The sequence below is a fragment of the Limulus polyphemus genome, unplaced genomic scaffold (assembly GCF_000517525.1).
Source record: "Limulus polyphemus unplaced genomic scaffold, Limulus_polyphemus-2.1.2 Scaffold2393, whole genome shotgun sequence".
NCBI classification, from domain to species: Eukaryota; Metazoa; Arthropoda; class Merostomata; order Xiphosura; family Limulidae; genus Limulus; species Limulus polyphemus.
In genome coordinates this window covers 36,143-44,049 of record NW_013668003.1, presented here as the reverse complement: position 1 = coordinate 44,049, position 7,907 = coordinate 36,143, and the positions used below count along the sequence as shown (strand labels likewise).

General features: G+C 35.3%; 1 protein-coding gene across 1 annotated transcript in view; it reads left to right on the top strand.

Annotated features, from left to right (window-relative positions):
* Positions 1-7,907, top strand: part of LOC106466832 (bypass of stop codon protein 1-like) — a 74,522-nt gene that overhangs the window by 36,143 nt on the left and 30,472 nt on the right. The gene's annotated exons all lie outside the window — the stretch shown is intronic.

The following is a 7,907-nucleotide window of genomic DNA, read 5'->3' as shown; positions in this document are numbered from 1 at the left end:
AAAAAATAATATTAAACAAATGCAGAGGAAATTCTATTAAAATCTGAAACAACGATATGCCCCAGTAATTAAATAAAGCCAACAAAAAATAATATTAAACAAATGCAGAGGAAATTCTATTAAAATCTGAAACAACGATATGCCCCAGTAATTAAATAAAGGCGACAAAAAATAATATTAAACAAATGCAGAGGAAATTCTATTAAAATTTGAAACAACGATATGCCCCAGTAATTAAATAAAGGCGACAAAAAATAATATTAAACAAATGCAGAGGAAATTCTATTAAAATCTGAAACAACGATATGCCCCAGTAATGAAATAAAGCCGACAAAAAATAATATTAAATCCTGTAATATTTATATTCTTTGTTTGGATATTCCATTTAAACAAACGGTAACAACAACAATAAAATACAGATAGAGCCATAAAAATTAATTCTTGTATTTCAAGGCCAGGAAAGTGTAGAAACAGAACCAATAATAATTAACCCACAGGCCATTCTTTGGAGCATGTGGTTAGTGCATTAACCAGTCAACGTCTTTTGTTTAGAATATTTTACGATATTCTTCATACGGAAAAAAAAAGCTCTAAAGATTTTTCACGTACGTTAAACTTCGAAAAGATTGTTGTCAAATGATCATTTTTTACGTACGTTAAACTTCGAAAAGATTGTTGCCAAATGATCATTTTTTCACATACGTTAAACTTCGAAAGGATTGTTGCCAAATGATCATAGAGATCTGATCTGGTGAATAATAACCCTCAGAGCTAAATGTTGTAGAGCTGCCGCCAGTTAGTTGGTGTTACTGTATATAACTGCAGTTGTGCTTTGGCCTAAATGATTTTTTTGTTGTTGTTCAAAGGGCTGTCTGAAAGTTACCTATCAAAGGGATCGAGCTGTAAATTTTTGATTCATAAACCATCAAAAGTACTACTAAACCACTAAGTGGCAAGCCTAAACGCTATCAAACTCGTACAAAGTTAGTTAATCTCAACAGTAAGTTATATCTATTCTTTAATATTAAATTCATTAACAGTATTAATTAAAATACACATACATATATATATGTACTTTTCATTATGAGATGTTATTGGGATTACGGCCGAAAATATCGCTTTAATAAAAACTAATAATGACTACTCCAAACTAATAACTAAATATACATCTATATGATTATTTTTATTAAGCTTGTTTAAATTTATAATAGTCACGTGACTACTGACATGTTGAACACTTTCGTTACGTTTGCTTACAATTGAAAGGTTCGTGTCACCACCAGTGTGTGTAACCGTCTATGTCTACGTTTGTTTACATTTTCAGGGCCCGCTTTATACACATTTGGCTATCCATGCTCTGCCCACCATGGATATCGATATCCGATTTTTAGCGGGGGGACTACTGGCATGTAGCCAACTGTATACTTGTAAGCCAGTTTATTTAATTTATCTATACGATACCCGATTTTTAGCGGGAGGACTACTGGCATGTAGCCAACTGTATACTTGTAAGCCAGTTTATTTAATTTATCTATACGATACCCGATTTTTAGCGGGGGGACTACTGGCATGTAGCCAACTGTATACTTGTAAGCCAGTTTATTTAATTTATCTATACGTAACCGAAAACAGTGAAGACATATTTTAACCTTTTCTGTACTCACGAAACATATGTGGCCCACAAAGGTGTTTTTGGAAATTAATGGCACATACGTTTGGTTCTCATAAAAGTTTTGTCCCCCGATGGGACAGTGGCAAGTCTACGGACTTACAAGGCTAGAATCCGGGGTTGGATTCTCCGCGGTGGTCACAGCAGATAGTCCAATGTGTAACAAAAATAGAGTTTTAATGTTGTTGTTTTTTTCCTTGTGTTATAATTTGCATCTTAAGGTATACCAGTATCTTAACATCGATGGTTTTATAATAATTTAATCTTTACGTCCGAGATATCTGTTCATTTTCAAGCTTCTAAAGTCCTTTAAACTAAAGACTGATAATTACTATTTAATTATTTTTTTTAAATATCAGCATAATTAAAATTTGAACCTGGACCTGTCTGGCGATTTACAAATATTTTACCCATCAGGCCCGAACCTACCATACCCCTAGAATTAAGGTTTGTTTGTTTGAATTTAAGCACAAAGATACACAAAGGGTTATCTGTGCTCTACCCACCATGGGTATCGAAACCCGGTTTCTAGCGTTGTAAGTCCGCAGAAATACCGCTGTGCCACTGGGGGTCAGAATTAAGGGAAACTACCTTTCTACACTTTTCAAGTATACTTAGTCTCGTGACGCTCGAATTTACTCACAGAAATGTCAAAAAGACTTGTGATTTTTTTTCTTTAAACTTATTAAACCCGTCGGAAAAAAAAGATATTTTTTTAGGTTCACATCTTTTTTCACGTGCGTTTTGGTTCTTTCATCTCACCAAGTTCCATTTCTTTACGTCTACACGTTTCTTATTGTTTTAAAGTCCGATTGAACGTATAGATACAGAAATTTGTAATTTTATGACTTTGAACACCGTAAGCCTTTATGTTTTAAAAATAATTAAATCGTAAAAATAAAAAAATAAAGGTAAATTTCTCAGAAACTTCATAATTGCCCCTCCAGGCTGATGGGTTTTCATTGTAAGAAAATGTAATGCCCAATAATCTCAGTGTCGACTTATTTAGTGGTTTGTCTGTTGTCTGTCTGAAATCAAATCTGATCTAGGCAGACGATTTTTGTATGAAATATAAGTTAGTCTTAGTGTAAGATATTTGAGTTACGTGTCCTGGTGAGTTTCATTTCAGCAAATACGGTCTTTTTATTAAATTGTAAATTTGTTTTTATCTCTTTTTTTTTACTCAAGAGTAATTATTTCCAAGTAACAAATCTTTAGCTAACTCATCAACTACCGCCCTCTATATTATCAATATATAATTTTACATCATGTTGTTTCAACATATTTGATTTTCTTGTTTATCGATTATGGAAAGTACACTGTTATTCTGGGAACAGCATAATGGAATAACAAAATATCAACAACAGATTCTACGACTTTAATGCATTTTTCTTTTATCTTAGAAAGATTGATTCTATTTAGTTTTTATCACTTGTCATGCTCTTATCAGCAGATGATCACGATGTAATAGGAACGTGTCGTAATCCGTGGTAGCCTTGACTACACGATAACACTAAATTCGTGAACGCGATCCGCAGCATTGATAACTTCCTTCTAAGCCTAAATTCCTTCCGAGTGTGGGTTTTGTTATCAGGTTACGAAATCACAGACAAGGGAGGAGAGAAATCTTGTGTCTATCAGAAGAGGTGAAAATTAACGTTATAAGAGTCACCTGGATAGTCTCGTCGTAATTACAAGCAATAAGTTAAAGAGTTTCCACGCGACTGAACGTCTGATTCAGCTGCGCATGGGACTGCGCATAAACATTTCAAACATCCAAGACATTCGGCAACACACCTAAAACATCAAACACTTTATTAGCTTCGTGATCATTTAAACATAGAAACGTTTGAAATTGGACCAAAGGCTTAGAGTAAGTAAAAAACAACGAGTTTAATTAGCACGAAAAACTTATCAATTGTCTATAATTTTAACTCCAAACTCAAACCAACTTTTAACACATCTTTCACGTATCTTAGGAGACAAAAGTCACATGATCATAGTTTGTTTGTTTGTTGCTAAACACAAATATACACAATGTGGGCTACCGCGGACATCTAACTACAGTTTTGGTATTTATAAAACTTCGGATTTACCACTGAGCCACTGGGGAAAAGTTTGTTTGTTTGGAATTAAGCACAAAACTATACAATGGGCTATCTGTGCTCTGCCCACCACCGGTATCGAAACCCGGTTTCTAGCGTTGTAAGTCCGTAGACATACCGCTGTGCCACTGGGGGGCCTGGGGAAAAGAGGGGCCTGGCACGGTCTGGTGGTTAGATCGCTCGATTCGTAACCTGCAGGTCGCAGGAGTTCGAATTCCATCACCGAGCATGTTTGCCTTCTCAGCCGTGAGGGCGCTATAATGTGACTGTCAATGCCACTTTTCGTTGGTAAAAAGTAGCCCAAGAGTTGGCGGTGGTTGGTGTTGAGCAGTTACCTTCCCTTTAGTCTATCATTTCAAAATTAGGGTCGACTAGCGCAGATAATCCTCGACTAGTTGCCCTCCCTCTGGTCAGGATTGTTCAAGGACTCTAACCTGGCTGTTTAGCCCGTGTGAAGCATAAGGTGTCGTTCAAATGTCTCGTGAAAAATGTTTGAAATAATGCTGGAATTTTAAAAATAAATTGGAACAAAATTTCATTACAAAAAAAAGGTGTTTACGACGGTTTAATGGACACAAAATTGAGGAATAACCGTCAAAACAAAAACTTTGTTAGCCAAAATCAAAGACATTGAATTCCAGTTCACTCAATGATTTTATTCCAACTGCAGTTGTTTATAACATCTCAAGCCAGACGTAACCTCGTGATTAGCATGCTCGGACTGTGAATCTGATGGTTCGCGACCTGCTTCCGTTCATTGGGGTTGTGGTACTTTATAAGAATGACAGTCAAGTCCAAGTTATTGGTTAGATAAGACTAGTCCAAGAGTTGACTATGGATGGTGTTCACTAGCTGCCTTTCCCCCTATTCTATTACTGCTAAATCGGGCGCTCGACTCGCAATCTGAGGGTCGCGGGTTCGAATCCCCGTCCCACCAAACATGCTCGCCCTTTCAGCCGTGGGGGCGTTATAATGTGACGGTGAATCCCACTAAAAGAGTAGCCCAAGAGTTGGTGGTGGGTGGTGATGACTAGCTGCCTTCCCTCTAGTCTACCACTGCTAAATTAGAAACGGCTAGGGTAGGTAGCCCTCGTTTATACATCTTCTCTGAGTAGTGAGTATACTCCTGATTGACTTTTGAATTATATTGATCATTTAATTGTTTATATTGATCAGTTAATTGTTTATATTGATCAGTTGATTGTTTGTTTATATTGATCAGTTAATTGTTTATATTGATCATTTATATAAGGGATCATGATATAAGGGATTCGGGATATAAGCTATTTTAAATACTAATAGTGATTTATATATCATGATATAAGGGATTCGGGATATAAGCTATTTTAAATACTAATTGTGATTTCTATGTCATGATATAAGATATTCGGGATATAAGCTATTTTAAATACACTTTGTTTTGTTTGTTTCTGTCTGTAACTTAGCTAAGCCTAAATTGTGTTTTTCTTCACTCTTTATCTTCATGCAACGATTACTTTCCATTTCCCGTAGATTGACTCAAGTTGGTGTTCATGAACGAGAACTTTAATTATTCCAAAGAAGAAACTCTCCACCCTACTTCTAACACCAGTGATTAATGGTTTACTCCAGTTCCAGGTAACGAGATAAGCGAACTGATATCGTAACATCTAACCTGGCTCGGTTCTATACTGTGAGATAAAAAAACGTGAAAGAGCTTTTTATGCAAGACGTTAAATGTAAATGTGTAATATAAATATTAATCTATTGTATACAAGCTTAGTATCTTTAACTTTAGGTTAATATTCTTCACACAGTGATACTTTATATTATGTTTCTGTTTATAGTCCAAGTTGGTTGTTGTTATAATATAACCCAGGGTTACAAGTTTATATTAAAGGCCAAGTTGGTTGTTGTTATAATATAACCCAGGATTACAAGTTTATATTAAAGAGAGCGAGACTTTGATTGCTGGTTTCTTTGTTTGTAGATAAGCACAAAGCTACACAATGAGCTATCTGTGCTCTGCCCACCACGGGTATCGAAACTCAGTTTCTAGCGTCATGAGCCTGCAGACATACCGCTGTTCCATTCGGGGGAGGCGACTCTGATTACCTTCTGTACATGTAGCATCAACAGAATTGGAAGAAAACCGCTCTTAATCAACCGAAATCAAAAACGCAAATAATAATGTACGATATTTCGATAAATAGGAGGATGGTCCCTCAGTGAGTCAGCGATAATTTTACAAACTTATAACCTTAAAATCCGGAATTAGATTCCTCGCGGTAGACAGAATGGAGATAGCCAATCGTATAGCTTTTCACTAAAAATAAAAACAGCAACGATAGATGTAATATGGTCAGTCCATGAAAAACCTTTAAAACTGCATGATTATAGAACGTTTTGTAAGTTAATTAATTTATATACTGTTATTTTAGGTGTTTCTGTAGGTGTTTTACTGTTACTTAACTTGTATAATGTTATTTTAGACATTTCTATAGGTGTTTTACTGTTCCTTAACTTGTATAATGTTATTTCAGGTGTTTCTATAGGTGTTTTACTGTTCCTTAAGTTGTATAATATTATTTCAGGTGTTTCTATAGGTGTTTTACTGCTCCTTAACTTTTATAATGTTATTTCTGGTGTTTCAATAGGTGTTTTACTGTTCGTTAATTTGTATAATGTTATTTTAGATGTTTCTATAGGTGTTTTACTGCTCCTTAACTTGTATAATATTATTTCAGGTGTTTCAATAGGTGTTTTACTGCTCCTTAACTTGTATAATGTTATTTTAGATGTTTCTATAGGTGTTTTACTGTTCGTTAATTTGTATAATTTTATTTTAGGAGTTTTTAGGTATCTTAAGGTTTTAAATTTTGCATCTTGTGATTTTAGGAGATTTTTAGGTGTATTACGTCTTTTTAACTTGTGTCTTGTGATTGTAGGTGTTTCTCTAGGTGTCTTACGTCCTCTTAACTTGTGTCTTGTGTTTGTAGGTGTTTCGCTAGGTGTCTTACGTCCTTTTAACTTGTGTCTTGTGATTGTAGGTGTTTCTCTAGGTGTATTACGTCTCTTTAACTTGTGCCTTGTGATTGTAGGTGTTTCGCTAGGTGTCTTACGTCCTCTTAACTTGTGCCTTGTGATTGTAGGTGTTTCGCTAGGTGTCTTACGTCCTCTTAACTTGTGTCTTGTGATTGTAGGTGTTTCTATATGTGTCTTACGGCTCGTTGCATCTATCGGTACAAGTTTAATGCTACAGTTTTGTATTACTTTTTTTTTACATAGTTCCGAAATGAAACGCTCTAGGTAATGACCTAGTAATACACCTACCATCTATAAAGCTCTTTCTCGTGTAGATTGGCTCTAAGCCACTATAATAAATAACTTGATTTCCTGTAAATAATGGCGAAAGTTTAGTAGTAGAAAGCTGTGGTATCACAGTAGCATGTTGGAAAAAGTCTTCACACAAAACACACAAGGAAGGTACTTACAATTATATTCATGTGAATAGATACATTTACTCTACATTCGTTGTTGCAAAGTCCTGCACATGACGAACACGCCCATGTGTATTTTTAACATACATTAATTTTACACTGATCGAGAGTATTCACAGATTAAAATTAATGTGTGTTTATTAGTCGGGAATAAAGTGGCCATATTGAATTCTTATTTTTAATATACACATAAACTGATTAGAGGTACTTAGGAGTATCGCGATATACATATAAACTGGTTGGAAGTACTTAGGACTATCGCGATATACATATAAATTGGTTAGAGGTACTTAGACCTATCGCGATATACATAGAAACTGGTTGGAGGTACTTAGGACTATCGTGATATACATATAAATTGGTTAGAGGTACTTAGACCTATCGCGATATACATAGAAACTGGTTGGAGGTACTTAGGACTATCGCGATATACATATAAACTGGTTGGAGGTACTTAGGACTATCGCGATATACATATAAACTGGTTGGAGGTACTTAGGACTATCGCGATATACATATAAACTGGTTGGAGGTACTTAGGACTATCGCGATATACATATAAACTGGTTGGAGGTACTTAGGACTATCGCGATATACATATAAACTGGTTGGAGGTACTTAGGACTATCGCGATCTGCGATCCAATTCACACAG